Below are 14,040 nucleotides of genomic sequence, written 5' to 3'. Positions count from 1 at the left end.
TTAATTTTGTACTTGATCTTTTGCATTTTTCAGTTTCATGACAGTTTTTATGAGAAGCTTTTATGTGTTGCTGGGTTTCTCATGCACATTCTTATTCTGTGTCTTTCCTTATTAACTAACTGGAGAAGTCTTGAGCTGGCGATTCAAGGAGATGCGTTGTATTGTTTGCTCGGAATAATTTGGATTTTAAAGGTTTCACGGCATTGAATGTAGGATCAAATTAAGTGCAGTACTGAACTGGAAGAGCACCTATTTTATTTAAAACGAGCCAGTATCCGAGTGGTGGAATGGCTCTCCTGTTAAATATGCTTTGTTACTCACTTAATTGTTCGCATGACATCAACTGTCCCTAGGAGAGCAGATCCTCCGGTCTTTGACTTTTTCATTTCTTACAATATGGTAATAGTTCAATTAGAGCCTTGGAACCCTGCCAGCTTCTCCCTTGCACAAAGACTTGAGCCATATGGTTTACCCTTGGGTTGTCTTGTACTTAACCACTGAGAAGGTAAATGTCCTTTTACTTGCTAATACATGTTACGCTTAAATCAGCTTCTTCCCGGACCTGGATTTTTTTCCCCCTTGTATTTCTCTGCATGTCTGCTGAGGGTGAGAGGTTTCCCCTATTGACAGGCACATAACACGAAGCACTACTTGGGAGCTCCCTTCCACCTGAGAGGGAAGGAAGAGGACGGCTTTCTCATGTTTGCCTTGCGTACATGGCTAAATCCAGGAGGGATATGAAATGCCTAGAATGTGTCTTTGTTTGTTAATCTTGAGATTGTTAAGAAATGGTTTGCACAGCTGGGAGAAACTATGCTTAGTGGTCTTGTCATATTTTGGTCCTCTGCCTCATGTGAATAAAGACATTTTCAATTAGAAATCTTGGTTTCATAAGTTTCTTCTATTAACCATCCTTTAAAAAGTCATATTAATTGCTTTTTTTGCTCTAAATAGAAAACAGGTGGGAAGCTTGAGCGTGTTTACTCATTCTGTGGAAAACCTTGGTTTCTCAGTGGGAAAATATATGATCTGTGTCCCTTTTCCCTCTGTCGGGGGTAGGGGAAGATTCCCCAAATCCTCATGTTTTTGGGACCCTGAAGGTAATGTGTATTGTACCATTGCATTTCTGCATGACCAGGCCAGACTTTTTCTAGCAACGAAGCCTTGAAACATCTGTGAAACTGGGAACACATCTAACCCTCCTTTTTACAAATAATGCCAGTTTTGTTTGACTTGCTTGTCTGACAGATAGTTACAAAACTGGAGCAGAATTTGTAATGTTTTCATGTGAGCTCTTTTTTCAGCTACAGGCAAATCTTTCTCAAAAGATGGAAACTTTCCCGAGTGCTCGGTGGTGAGGATTGCCTGTTCCTGACGGCGGGCCAGATCCTGGGGGAAGAGAAAACACCGAGTTGCCTCTGCTCTTGCTGTCCTAGGATCAGGAGAATAAAACCTGCCAGCCACTGCGTCGTTTATAGATCTTTAAGCAGTTTGAAAAAGGTGGGAAATAGTCTGAATCTTGCAAATGGGGGACCAGATCACTCAATACTTGGCTTTATCACCACCAAGCGAGTGGAACTCCTGTGTTTTCTCTGACTTTATACCATCCCTTTTTTTTTTTTTTTTTTGATACAGGGGGATATGGTCAGGCATTTCATTGCCACTGGCACATTGGGAAAGCTGAAATCCCCAGCAATATTTTCTAGGGGCTACTTTCCCTTGACACATCTTATTTTATGCCCTGTGCTTAACTATCTACAGACTTTTCTCGGGCGCTCTGCCAATCTCGTGTCGCTGTTACACAGTCAGGCTGATGAGGATAACTGCTCTGTAATTTCCCCTCACTTGGAATCTCTTTCCTTCCTGGTGCTGAGTGATAACGGCATCGTCTGTATCGAGGGGAGGCAGGGGAAGTTCATCTTCATTAAGTACTGCATCAATATTTCTTTTTATTCGAGTCAAATTTTCCATCAAATTGCCTGTTTCTGCAGGAAGCTTGACTTCCACTTCCCTGACCTACCTTGGACGTTCCCACCTTCTGCAACTAATTAGGAGCCTTTAGCTTGTTCTGGCGTTACGATAAAGTGTGGCTTAATTTGGAAGTAGCTGATCATGTCTGAGAGTTAATGAAACAGACTTTAGGGAGCTGGGTAACTGCACTTTTTTCCAGACAACCTCTTACTCAGGCCTGCTCTTTTCCTTCCCTGGCAGCTCGGGCTCTCTGTTCTGCTGAGACATTTGCACTTCCCAGCTCTTCGAGGTGGCCGGAGGCGTTTTCCCTTGAGTGCCAGTTGGTGTAGCTGTGCATTTGCAGATGCGCGAGTATTGGAGGCATCCCGATTAATTATGCAAAGTTTACTTCTTGAGTAGTGTTGGTATGCGTAAATTCTTTTGTGTTTGTTAAATGACGGAAAAATGATTAAACTTTGCTTTTCGACGGGTAGTTATTCGGCAGTATCTATTTTTGCTTCACTGGTGGGCTGACAGGCAGTGCTGAGGAGCAGTGTTCGAGGTTTGTAAGAGGGTATCCTGCAAATGGGCCCGGCTGTGGTGGTTGCTGTGCTCTTCGGAAGAGTTGGTCCTTCTCCTCGGGCAGACAGGGTGACCCAGCTTCGCCTAGCTCCACGTCCCTGCAACGCCCGTCTTTCGGCCGATCTCTCCAAGCTCCCGCCATAGTCGGCAGACCCCAGCAGGGATTGCTCAGCCGTTATCCCTCCAGCCTGCCTGACACATCCACCTCGGGGCAGGGCACCATCTACCCCAGAAAAGCCCATTTCCCCCCGATCGTAGAGCGAGCCTGTGCTCGGATGGAGGTGGCTGCTTTGCAGACATCTGCCCTGAGCGGATGAGTCCCATCCTTTAATTTTGTTGTGATGCGTCCAAGTCTTAATTGGAGTCTTGTGTTGTTCTTTACTCAGGTTTTCAGTATGGCTTGGTCCTTGAGGTTTTATGGCTCTGTGCAAAGCTGAAGGTCCTTTTCAAACTCCCGAGCTTAGTATTTTGCACTGATGAGCAAAATAGAAGCTGTGTACCAGGAGATGTTGGTTTTTTCCAGCCTTAGAAGTCTCCTAGCAGTGGGAGAGATGGAGGATTAGCAAAAGAATTTTCCCATCATTAACTCTAAATTTGGCCCCAGAAAACTTTCTGTAATCCTTTCATCTGTTACATAAAAAAAAAATAAAAAAGAAAATAGTGTAAATGGCCTGTGGCCCTGTTGATGAGGCAATCTAATCTAGTGCAATAGTGTTGGAAGAATGCTTTCAGAAATTCTGAATGCTGTTTGTTTTACCCTTATAGAGATGTTGTTTTCTCATTGTGACATGCTTGCGTGAGAATATAGTACTCTGTGATGGATGGTAAATATTGGTAGCTTGCAAAACTCGTTGTGTTTGGCATTTGTACTGTGTCGCTCTCCATTTGGTATACAACGCTGAGGGCGGATTCTTTAGCTTCCAGCTTCTTTAAAATTTATGTCAGAGCATAAATACGTTCCTAAGTGGATAAGCTGCAAAACTGGACTGCTGTTCACATCCTTTTACTGGTCAAGAGAATGCTGTACACAGTCAGAGTGAACATCAAGGATGTCCTTAACCAAAATGGGTCATTTTAAATAAACGATCTGTCATAATGATGCTTCAGTTACGTGGTTATGTAACATTTTAAATTTCTTGTCAAATTTCTAAAACCAACCAAAAAAATGAAGCATTATCTATTTTCTTTTTTTTTTTTTAATAGCTTTGCAAAATAGAAGTTGCTGTGTCAGCTCTGGTCACAGTGGGTGGCACGCGAGCCTTGGAGGTGAACTCAGCTCAGCCCTTGCTTTGGTGCCGGTTCAGTGGCCAGAACCTGTGACCTGGCTGGGGTATGGCTGTTGTTAACCTGACACACTCCAGTCAAAATGCAGTTTAGAGGCTCCACCTGAGGCTGGAGCCCTGCTCTAGCTGTTGCTCTATGTACACACAGAGAAGCTTTCTTGTAAAATCAAAGGCAGTGAGCGAAAGTGTTCTGGGTGATGCAGAGACTTCTTGAAAATAGCGTCAGAAATTACAGTGTAGCAGGGACACGATTCATCTCTCCTAGGGCAGCCCAGTCGGTAAATGTACAGTAAAATGCTTCTTCTAAAGATTATTTTACATGGCTGTTGCATAGCCAAAAAGGAACCCCGAAGTTGTTTTGCATTTCTGTTCGTTAAGAGCGTTTTTGCTGCAGTACAAACTAATTAGTGTTGCGTATGGAATGTGTGTGAGTTACGAGGCTCAAACCAATGGGCTGTGGATATGTTACCTCATTGTTAGGATTAGCTTATAAATACGAAATGATTAAAGATTAGATTTTAAATTCTAAAAAATGTTCATCATCTTGTCTAAACAATGTATGTTTTCATCATATAGGGTTACAGTCCTGCATGCTCTGACCCCCTCTGAGATAGCTGGAGTCCGCTGCCCGCTGGGATTTGGAGGTGTTCAGCGTTCTTTGAGAACGGCTGAGCACCAGCAGGTTCAGGTTTTCTAAAATCCTCTCTGGAGAAGCATATGTTTTTAATGTTCAGATGTAAAGTAACCATCCATAGCATGACTGACCTCATCCTATGCAGATAGATTTTTATTTTGCTTCCCGAGCTTATTGTACAGAATAGAACTTACTCCAGTTTTACTGGGGAAATGGTCTGTCTTTATTGCTTTCTGTTTATGTGGAGTTAACCCTTCTTAGGGGAAAAATTAACACCTGTGCTAAAACATCGCTTTTTGTCATGAGCGATCTCAATAGTGGAATGCTTCGTCTCCGTATGAGCGCTCAGAAGTTGGGGAATGCCAAAGCTGAGGTTAGATAGCACTTCTTGCTTGTATTTCTAGGCTTAAAACAATCGCATGCTCTTTTCTGTAGGTCCTGCCTCATTTTGTGCGTAGGACTCAGTCTCTGCTGGGGTGGAATTGAGTGTACGTGGGGGCAAAAGCTATTTGCAGTGTCTCTGCCTTATTTCTTCCAGGTGTGGGAAAATGTTTGGTGAGCAAGGCAAGGATTGGAAGAGGTTTTTGCAGTGGCAGCAGCAGGTAAATGTTGCATTAGGTCATAAAACTCTCTCTGCTCTTGTGCAGGAGCTCCGTGGGATGGTGGATAACCCATCCTAACCAAACTTTTCCAGAAGTGATTCCCTTCTGTTTGTCTCGCTTGCCATCGCAGGGGCTGGTTTGTGGAGAGTCTGAGCGTTGGCACTTCACCGAAATGGGTGTGGGCTGTGCTCTGGGTGTAATGAGCCACGGGGTGGTTTGGGTTGGAAGGGAACTGCAAAGATCATCTCATCTGTCCCCCATGAAGTACTGGGGAGTGTGAAATGGGAAGGCTAGGATATGGCTTTTTAAAAAGAGTTTCAAACCCTCTTTTACTGAACATCCAAAGTAAACCTTAACTTCATTTTTGTATTTTTCCTTCTGACTCGGGAATGATAGTGTTTCATGTCCCAAGGAAGCTGTCAAAATCAGAATACACTTGTACTTAATATCGGGAGGACCATCATTGGAAGGTCTGGGAGGAAGCTTTTAACTCTTTGGAGCACAGTCGGAGTTGTATGCAGTCCAGAAGGAACGCAACCTTGTGCTGGACGATGAGAATAAACCAAAATATTTGGTATCTGTCAAGGAAGTAAGCCCTGCCTGCCCTGCCTGCTGAAGGAGCTGGGTAGTGAAAACCAAGGTTATGCTGAGTTTGCATTGGATTGAAAAAATGTATCTACACAAAATAGAATTATTTATAGCATTTCCTAACCTTTTAACTATATGACTTTGCTGCTTCAGTGTTTCCAGTGTTTATTTGTCTGTAAAATTTCCTGGTAATCTTAAAAAGAAAACTGAAAAAAACAGCCTCTGCAGTATGGATCTGTCTCCAAGCCTGGGTCAGCAGCCAGATGAGAATACCACGCAGGGACCTCTGCGACGTAGGCTGACAGGGTAATTTTACCAGTGTTGGATGATGTGGAGCAGCATGAGAGGTGTGGGGTGTCTTGCCTGTGGGTTTCACAGGTGGTTGCTGACAGCAGAGGTAAGAGTAAGGAGTGAGCATCTTTGTGCTCCCTTCCAGGCTCTGGTGGGATGGGTTTCCAGCAGTCAAACTCTGCTGGGAGAACTCTGGAACAGCAAAACAAAGTATTTGTAAGTATTGATGAGATGACAGGTCTGCAGTGGCTCTCACATAAGTCCTTGTTAAAAGTCAGTTGTGTCAAATGAGTTTGGACTTTGCGGAAGAGCCTTGTGAGTGGGGGAAGAGAATTAGGTGTCATTCTGACTTAAGAATGGCTTTGATGCTGTCTCCTGAGCCTTTCTTGTAAGTAGTCTGTGGAAGCATGGGTTCAAATGAATAATCTTCAACAGATGTGACATTGGATAATTATAGTCAGAGATGAGGAACTGGCTGTTCATCGCTGGAATAGAAAGATGTCTTGAGTTGGGCTGCGTGCATCCGTCTGGTTCTGTTCAGCGTTGTCGTTACGGATGTGGGTGATGAAGGACACACTGCTTACGCAGCTCCTGTGCAATGCAAAGGTGGGGAAGACTGCAGCTGTGTTGGGAGTGATGCTGGAACCCTCCAAATGATCTTGGGAAACTGGAGTGAAACTCAGTTGTGCTACCTGCAAACGGGGACACTTTTGAGAGGTTTAATCAAAGATGATTGTAGTGCATAGGGTCAGCTCTTAAATGAGAATGAATAGTATAATGTTGCGGAAAGGCTCTGTACGAGCCAGTGTTTTGTGGAGAATATGTGATGCTTCATTACGCTTGGCGCTGACAGGAACCAGTGTACATGTTGGGCCAGAATCCTTCAGGGTAGCGTGGACCTGGGGAGAGGCCCAGAGGGTGGGCAAAAGGGTGATGTAAAGCGCTGAGGGGTGACCCTCCAGGAAAGATGGACTGCTGGGGTAGCTGAGTTCAAAGAAGAGAAGGCTGAGATGGGAACACAAGGTTCTCGAAGAATGAAACAAGCTGGGTTGAGAAGGGACAGAGAAGGCTTTTGGTGGTGGGATTGAGTTGAGGTCAAAAGGAGCAGGAAAATCTTTCCAACAGCAGTGAAGGTCTGTGTCAGGAGGTCGGGGAGTCCATTTCACGGGACGTCTTTAAGAACGTGTATTGTTACTGACAGCTTGAGTTGAGTTAGAGCAGGAGATGGACTAGACAACTTCTTATTTTCTGTTGTGACCTTCTCTAGCTCTTCCTTTGCTAGCTCTTCTACAACTTGGTTTCCTTCAAACTTCTCATTCTGCTGCTTTTATTGAGTTGTTCTCTAATCTCCCATCTCTCATCTGAATGTCTAATCCTCACTTTTGAAACAGCCCATCAGTATTCCAGCATTCTTGCTCAACTGCTTCCCCTTCTGGGTCCTTTTCCATCTCCCTTTAGCTTCTGCATGTCTCGATGTGAAAGCATTGGGGTACTGGAGCTCCTGAGGCCACTGGAGAGTCTTAACGTGGACAAAACAGCATTGTTCTGAAATGGCTGAGATATTTTGGCTGAAACTTTAATATTATTTTCTTTTTAAATTCATCTGGAAGCAGACATCCAAGTTGGGAATCTCGAGCCTGGGTTGTTAAAGTTTTTCATCGTTTCAAGCAACCGAAAATAGGGTCTTCTCTTGGGAAGCTACAAATGGCCTTAATAGAGGGTCATGCTACTGAGCCCGTGTGTAGATTTTTGTTACGCTCTATGTACACATAATACTGGGAGATGATACTTTTTCTTTCAGTGTTTTTTTTTTTTTATAGCTTGATGCAGCGCTTACAGAAACAGATAAAGCAGCAAGGCACAACCTGGATGAGGATGAAAGCGTTGCACTTCTGAAATGCGACTGGGCTCCTAGAGACTCGCGCACATACACAATGAGTCTGTCTGGCCTCTTGGCACAGCCAGCGTTTTTCCTTGAATAGTTCAAGCTGTAAAATAACTGTTCAACATTTGTCTTCTCAATTATGTGGATTTTTCCACAGTTAGTCAATCCCTACCTCACCCACACCGCGCTGGGGAGGGGGGGAAGCTGTCTTCCTTCATCTGTCTTCACGGTGATCCGAAATACTGGAGAAATTACCGCTGAGGAAAAATGAGTTTCTAACTTTTTTTAAGCCTTACAGGATTTCTCGATAAGAATTATGATCTTAAATGTCTTGTTTGTTAAGTCTTGTCTTTAGTTTTCTAGCAGGGCTTACGGGGAACTCTGATAGAGATAGAAGCCTCAACTTTGAGCACAAGAGAGTTCTTTTTCCTATCTGCTTCTTCAACCATTTGATTTAAACTGTTTAAAAAGAAAACAAAACCTAGCTGTAATTGTAGATATTTCAACATTCTGATGATTTTTTTTCTGTGTTAATTTAGCTTTTCCCCCCTATTAAAAAAAAAAAATCTCAAATTGAGACCATCGAGAGGGGATTTATTTTCTTAGCCTGCTTTCCTGCTTTCTCAGGGTGGCTGGCTGTCATGCGTCGTAAAGAAGCAGAGAATCACAAACCCAGTCTGTTCTCCTTTACAGCCCCTTTTTGGTAAATCGCATACCTGGCTGGGAGCAGCTGAAATTATATATCCTGACCTTACAGTTGCTGCTTGCAGGAAAAAAAGGCAGGAAAGAAATTGTCCCGTGCAGAACAGCCTTTGCTAGGAGATCTAGGGAACTGTTCTGGGAGTTTCTGTATAATTTTATTTATTTTACCCTCATAGATAATACCGAGGTATTATAGCTGGCTCGTTCTCCTTAAGTATCATCTCCTGGTGTTTGGTGGAATTGGGGAATGTTTCAATTGCATGTTAGAGGCAGGGTCCCGAGCACTTTCTCCCTTGCCCCCCGTAAGCTGGTGTTCGGTGTGAACAGGACGCGGCTGCTTCAGCGTTTTGGAATGATGACATATCACTGTCTCTGGGCAATGTAGTATTCTCGAATCATTAAGCACCACTTAGGCTAAAAATAATTTTTTATTTTTAATATTTGCTATTTGTGGCAATGAAACGCAGCTTGAGAGTTTATACTTCAGTTTATACTTTAAAAGAGTCTAACTTTAGTGCTTCCTCTGTCCCCTCCCCTTTTCAGAGGGCTTTCGGAGGATTTATGGGGGGAAAAAGTAGGTGACTGCTCTGTCCCACATGACTTGATAACTTGCTTGCCTAGGCGTTATTGGAGGGAAGGTGATATTCAGGCTTAAAAGAGAGTCATGCTTGGTAGGAACCATATGCTCTTGCGTCATGGTGATTTCGGTGAGTGGGCTGCTGGATGCTTAATTGGCTTTTAATAGATTTCCCAGAAAACTTGTAGGACCGAAACCTGAACGGTTACAACACAGGAGAGAATAAGAAACCGTGTTTCTGGGCGTGTTATTATCGTGAGGTATTGCTGGAATCCAAAGAGTGCTTTGAACTGGATTTACTCACCACCGAGCGGGCTGGTCAGCGCTCTCCAGCAGAGTCTCCTGGTTTTCCCATTACCTCTGAGCGTGCTTCCAGCTCGGCTACTCCTGTCTTTGCATGGAGATGCTATCCTTGCTGTTTCTCTCCTGTTCTTCTAGACACCGAGTAGAATATACTGCTGCTCCGATGCGTATGTCATAGAGTGCTTTGGTGATGATGGCTTATTGTGCCCAAAATCACTGGTGTTGGCTTGTTCAGTGTCAGGCTGGTGCCCAACACAACTCCAAACATCAAAGAGTGTTTGTTGCTCCCGAAGAAGCTGGGCATGGTTCATGGGTGTGGTGCTGTGGGTATCGGATTTGCCTTGCGGTTTGTAAGTGTTGGGTGTTGGGTTTTTAAGAAAGTTTAAGTGACGGAGTTTTGCCTGGAGGGTTTGTGGAAGCAGGGTTTTCACAGAAGGATTTCAGCCTCTTCTGTGTTAGACCTGTTAGAATCAATCACAGGATGGGTTGGGTTGGAAGGGACCTTGAAGCTCATCCAGTCCCCCCCCCTGCCATGGGCAGGGACACCTCCCACTAGCCCAGGTTGCCCAAAGCCTCATCCAGCCTGGCCTTGAACCCCTCCTGTTCTTCCTTAATGCTGGGAGATACAGTGGGATGGAGCTGTGGGGAGGTGGCAGAGCAGGATGTACTGTTAATTCTCCTGTGCGGGGGGTGAGGCAGTGGCCCAGGGTGCCCAGAGAAGCTGTGGATGCCCCATCCCTGGAGGGGTTCAAGGCCAGGCTGGATGAGGCTTTGGGCAACCTGGGCTAGTGGGAGGTGTCCCTGCCCATGGCAGGGGGTGGAACTGGGTGGGCTTTAAGTTCCTTTCCAACCCAAACCGTTCAGTGATTCTGTGAATTACGAGAGCTCAGGCTTTGAGTTGGAGGTGGGTTGAGGTCAGGACAACCCTTGCTGTAGCACGGAGGGATTGCGCTCGATGTACAGTGAAACGTCCAAAGCATGTCCAGCCACCGGCGAGAGCCTGGATGGATGCAGCGAGCAGGCTGGTACCATCTACTCCCAGCTGTGCTGGGGAAAATCCCATCCAGCCTGGTGCTGAAGCCAGTCCAGCCCTCTCTCTTACTGAGCAGTCCCGAACCACAGCTCTACGTGTGGCGTCTGTGTTGGAAATGAACAGACCCCAGCATGTATATCAGTTGCCAGGCAGCTTCAGCTCTTTGCTGATCTGTTCTGCAATAAATAAACGTAACATATGGAATCGCTTTGGTAATCAGCACCTCTCAGAACCAGAAAATGAAACGCAGCGTCTTGCAATGCTCTGACCATAGCAGGAAGAGAAAGCAGGATAAAGCTGGTTGCTCTAAGTGCTTTCGTGCAGATGGATCTCTATTGTGCTGCATTTCAATGGGAAGCGTGATTTCCTTGCTTGTTTAAATACTGCTTGGGTATTTGTAAAATCTGCTGTTAGACCCAGCCTGGAAATGGCAGGTAATACTTGGCTACGTGTAGACATTGACATCAGCCCCACGGCTACCCATTTGTAGGGTGCGTGTACGCAGATCATGGCACCTAGCTGGAAGCAGAAATAAGAGTGTTGGGAGCAGTTGCTTGCTCAAAGCTGCATTTCAGTCACGATCATAATTAAGGTGACATGAACATGGGAGTCTTTTAATATGGTGAAGCTGGTATCCTAAGGCATCCTGAGATCACACAAAACCAGATATATATTATTATTTTAAATAAAAATGTGCTATAATTATTGTTTTAAATAAAAAAATAATAAAGTAACTTCCTTGCATACATGGGTAGAATAAGCCTTATGAGCGCAACTTTTTTTTTGTTTTGAATTGCTGGTGTATTAAAACATGTTTTATATCTATGCATCCCAAAGCAAATAAGATGATACAGGTATTTGTGCCCTGTGTTGTGAAAAATATCCTGCCTCGGTACCTGGTACCTGGATGTTGTCCTTTTCTCTTGCCCGATGACCTCTGGTGTGGGTGTGGTGTACCTGTTGCTCCCAGTGAGCTCCTGTTGTTGCTAGACATCAAGAACTGTAAAAATTCTCCAGTATGACAGTAGTCTGGGTCTTGGGCATGGAGGCAGACATGATGCCTCTTTACACTCTCGCAACAGTGTTTTATAAGAAACGCTTTAGTGTGAAGGGAGTAAATCCCATAGTTGAGAGAAGGTGCTGTAGTGGGAAGTGCCTGGCATCAGAGTGCAGGGGCACTAGCCAATGTGGGCTTTGGCTACGTAGACCGTGTTGTTCTGAAATAGCTCCAGTGGGTTTTGATCTCAGAATTTTGTTGGAAATTTTCTTATAGAACCAACTTTTGCTGCAAAATCCTGGTTTGAGTCCAGAGTCTTTAGTCTGAAACATCTGGGCCTGACAGCCTTTTTCCAAGCTCAGGGTAGGAATGCAGGAGATACCTTTTTCTGTGATAAAGTGCTGAATCTGGCCCTGGGGTGGTGAGGCCACAGGGTTCCCAGCTCTGAAGCAGGATGCCTTTCGGATTGCCCTGGGGACCAGAGTCTCCAGTGTTCCCCGCGGCCTCTCGGCTGGACCTGCCGCCTCTGTCTCCCCTTGGTGCAAGCAGAAATGCCGAAAGCAATATTGGTTTCAGCTACTTCCAGAGGCTTTGGAAGGTTGGGCTTGGTCTGCTTTGGGATGGCCCTGGCATAAACTCTCAAAAGGTTTTTTCTCTCTACCCATGCCCTCGGTGTTTGTAGGGCTGTGTTGAAACTGGAGAGAACAGCAGCCCAGGATAACCAGCTGCCGTTGACAGCACCAGCCACAGTGCTGTGTTTGTACTCAACTGCAGATAACCAGGTTGTGATGCCCTGCAGCGAGCTGGGGAGAGGCGGTCGGTGCCCCATTCCTCCCTTTGCAAAGACTGCAGAGCAGAGTCTTCCTTTTGGGGGTGGAGAGAAGATTTTTGTTTCTTACTGCTTGTTTGTCATGGGCTTAATTTTTTAGCTCTTCTAATTGCTTTTGTGTTGCAGAGGTCTAGTATCTCTGCTGTGGCATGGATATGTCATGCTGGAAGGGACTGATGCTAGACTCTGAGATGGTCCTTAGCCTGAGGAAAAATCCATCACGACTTGGTTGAGCTCTGAAGTCTCCTGGAAGACGCTCTGATGGAGACCTATTCATTTGTATATTTCATTTTCTTCAGCTAACATTTCCCTGAGCAAGCTTTGCATTAGGCTTATGGGGTAAGTAGAACTTCACCTTTTTCCAGGGTTCGGAGGCTGGGGTAGGGCTCCCCAGGTGGAGAGAAAGCAGGAGATGCCTGTTGGCACCGCAGTGTTCGGCAGGAAGGAGCTCTGAGCCAGGACGGTGTCCCAAGGAAGGATCGTTCCAGGCTGGGGCACTCCAGGCCAGTGCCCCAAGCAAGCTGGGTGACTGGGGTGGCACCTCTTAATTTTGGTGTTCTTGCCTCTTGAACTCCTGCATCCCACCTGGGCATCTTACTGATGTAGCTCTGCTTGCAGTTTAGTAGTTCTGTTACCTGCTGTTATTTTGGAATATCAACATTTTCCGTATCCCGGTGTTATCCAGTTGCTATGTGACAGGGTGTGGGTATCACATTACTGTAATTGGGTTTTCAACCAATGTTTGTAGATAAGGTGGGTTTTTGCCAAAGAAAATTAGCAGTGTGAATTGAACTCTAAAGTGGCCTTTCGAAATGTGATATTTTAAATGAATAGAAAATCAGATAAGCTGGGAGGAAAGCTTCCTTCTGGGTGAGCTTAGGACATAGACTACTTTTAATGTAATAGTTCCCATTCTAAAGTGTTTTCACTTGGAAATTATTATTGGGACCAAGCTGCCTCAGAGCAGCAGCCTGTGGATAGAGAGAGAAGCGTGATACACATTCATGTGCTAATCAAAGAGCTGGGGGGAATCTGGGCTGGATTATGCATTTGTTGGTTCTGGTGGGTCTGTGTCAGTTGGGTTTTTCCCACTGTTTTATGGTACTTCACTAATCAGAGGTAATTGTAGCGGTGCTGAAACTTGAATAGAGCCCATTTAGCTTAAGTGTAGTACTTTCCACTAGTTAAGTTGTTGTGACTTCAATTCTTATGGAAAAACTCCATTTGATGCTTTGTAACAATAGGAGCTATAATAGTTTTGCTTATGGGTAATGTGGGTGGTGTGTTTTCAATGAAAGGAAAATTACTTTCATAGTTGGAGACCACAGGACTTTGGTAAGGGAAGGTCTGAAGGTTTGTATGTCAAATCCCTGGATTCCTCCTTTTTGTTACAGAGCTACCTTCGTCCTCGGTTGGTGCTTGCTCTTGCAGCAGAGAGGCTCGATATTGGGTGAGGTGTAACACGGAGGAGGTAGAAAAGTGCTGACAGGAGAGGTTCTGCACATTTGGGTGTTGTGTTGGCTGAGAATGACTCTCAGTAAGTGACTCTTAGTAACCTCCTGTTCTTCCCAAGTTCATTGTCATTCTGGAGACTCATCTAATCCCTCCCCTCCAGTTCTGCTCTCTGCTTTCTGAAACTTGTTTTCAACATTTTCTTGGGCTAGACCAGACTAGAGACAACAGATTTAACCTGACCTTTGGTTTTCCAGACTGAACGCTGCATCGCTTCCCTCCAGGGCAGGCTGGGTAGTTGCAGGGTCTTGGCTCAGCATCCCCGCTGTGTC

Source organism: Pterocles gutturalis, unplaced genomic scaffold, assembly GCF_000699245.1.
Source record: "Pterocles gutturalis isolate BGI_N339 unplaced genomic scaffold, ASM69924v1 scaffold15593, whole genome shotgun sequence".
In the NCBI taxonomy this organism is placed as follows: domain Eukaryota; kingdom Metazoa; phylum Chordata; class Aves; order Pterocliformes; family Pteroclidae; genus Pterocles; species Pterocles gutturalis.
The sequence above is the reverse complement of the archived record's forward strand: the minus strand, read 5'-3'. Positions refer to the sequence as shown.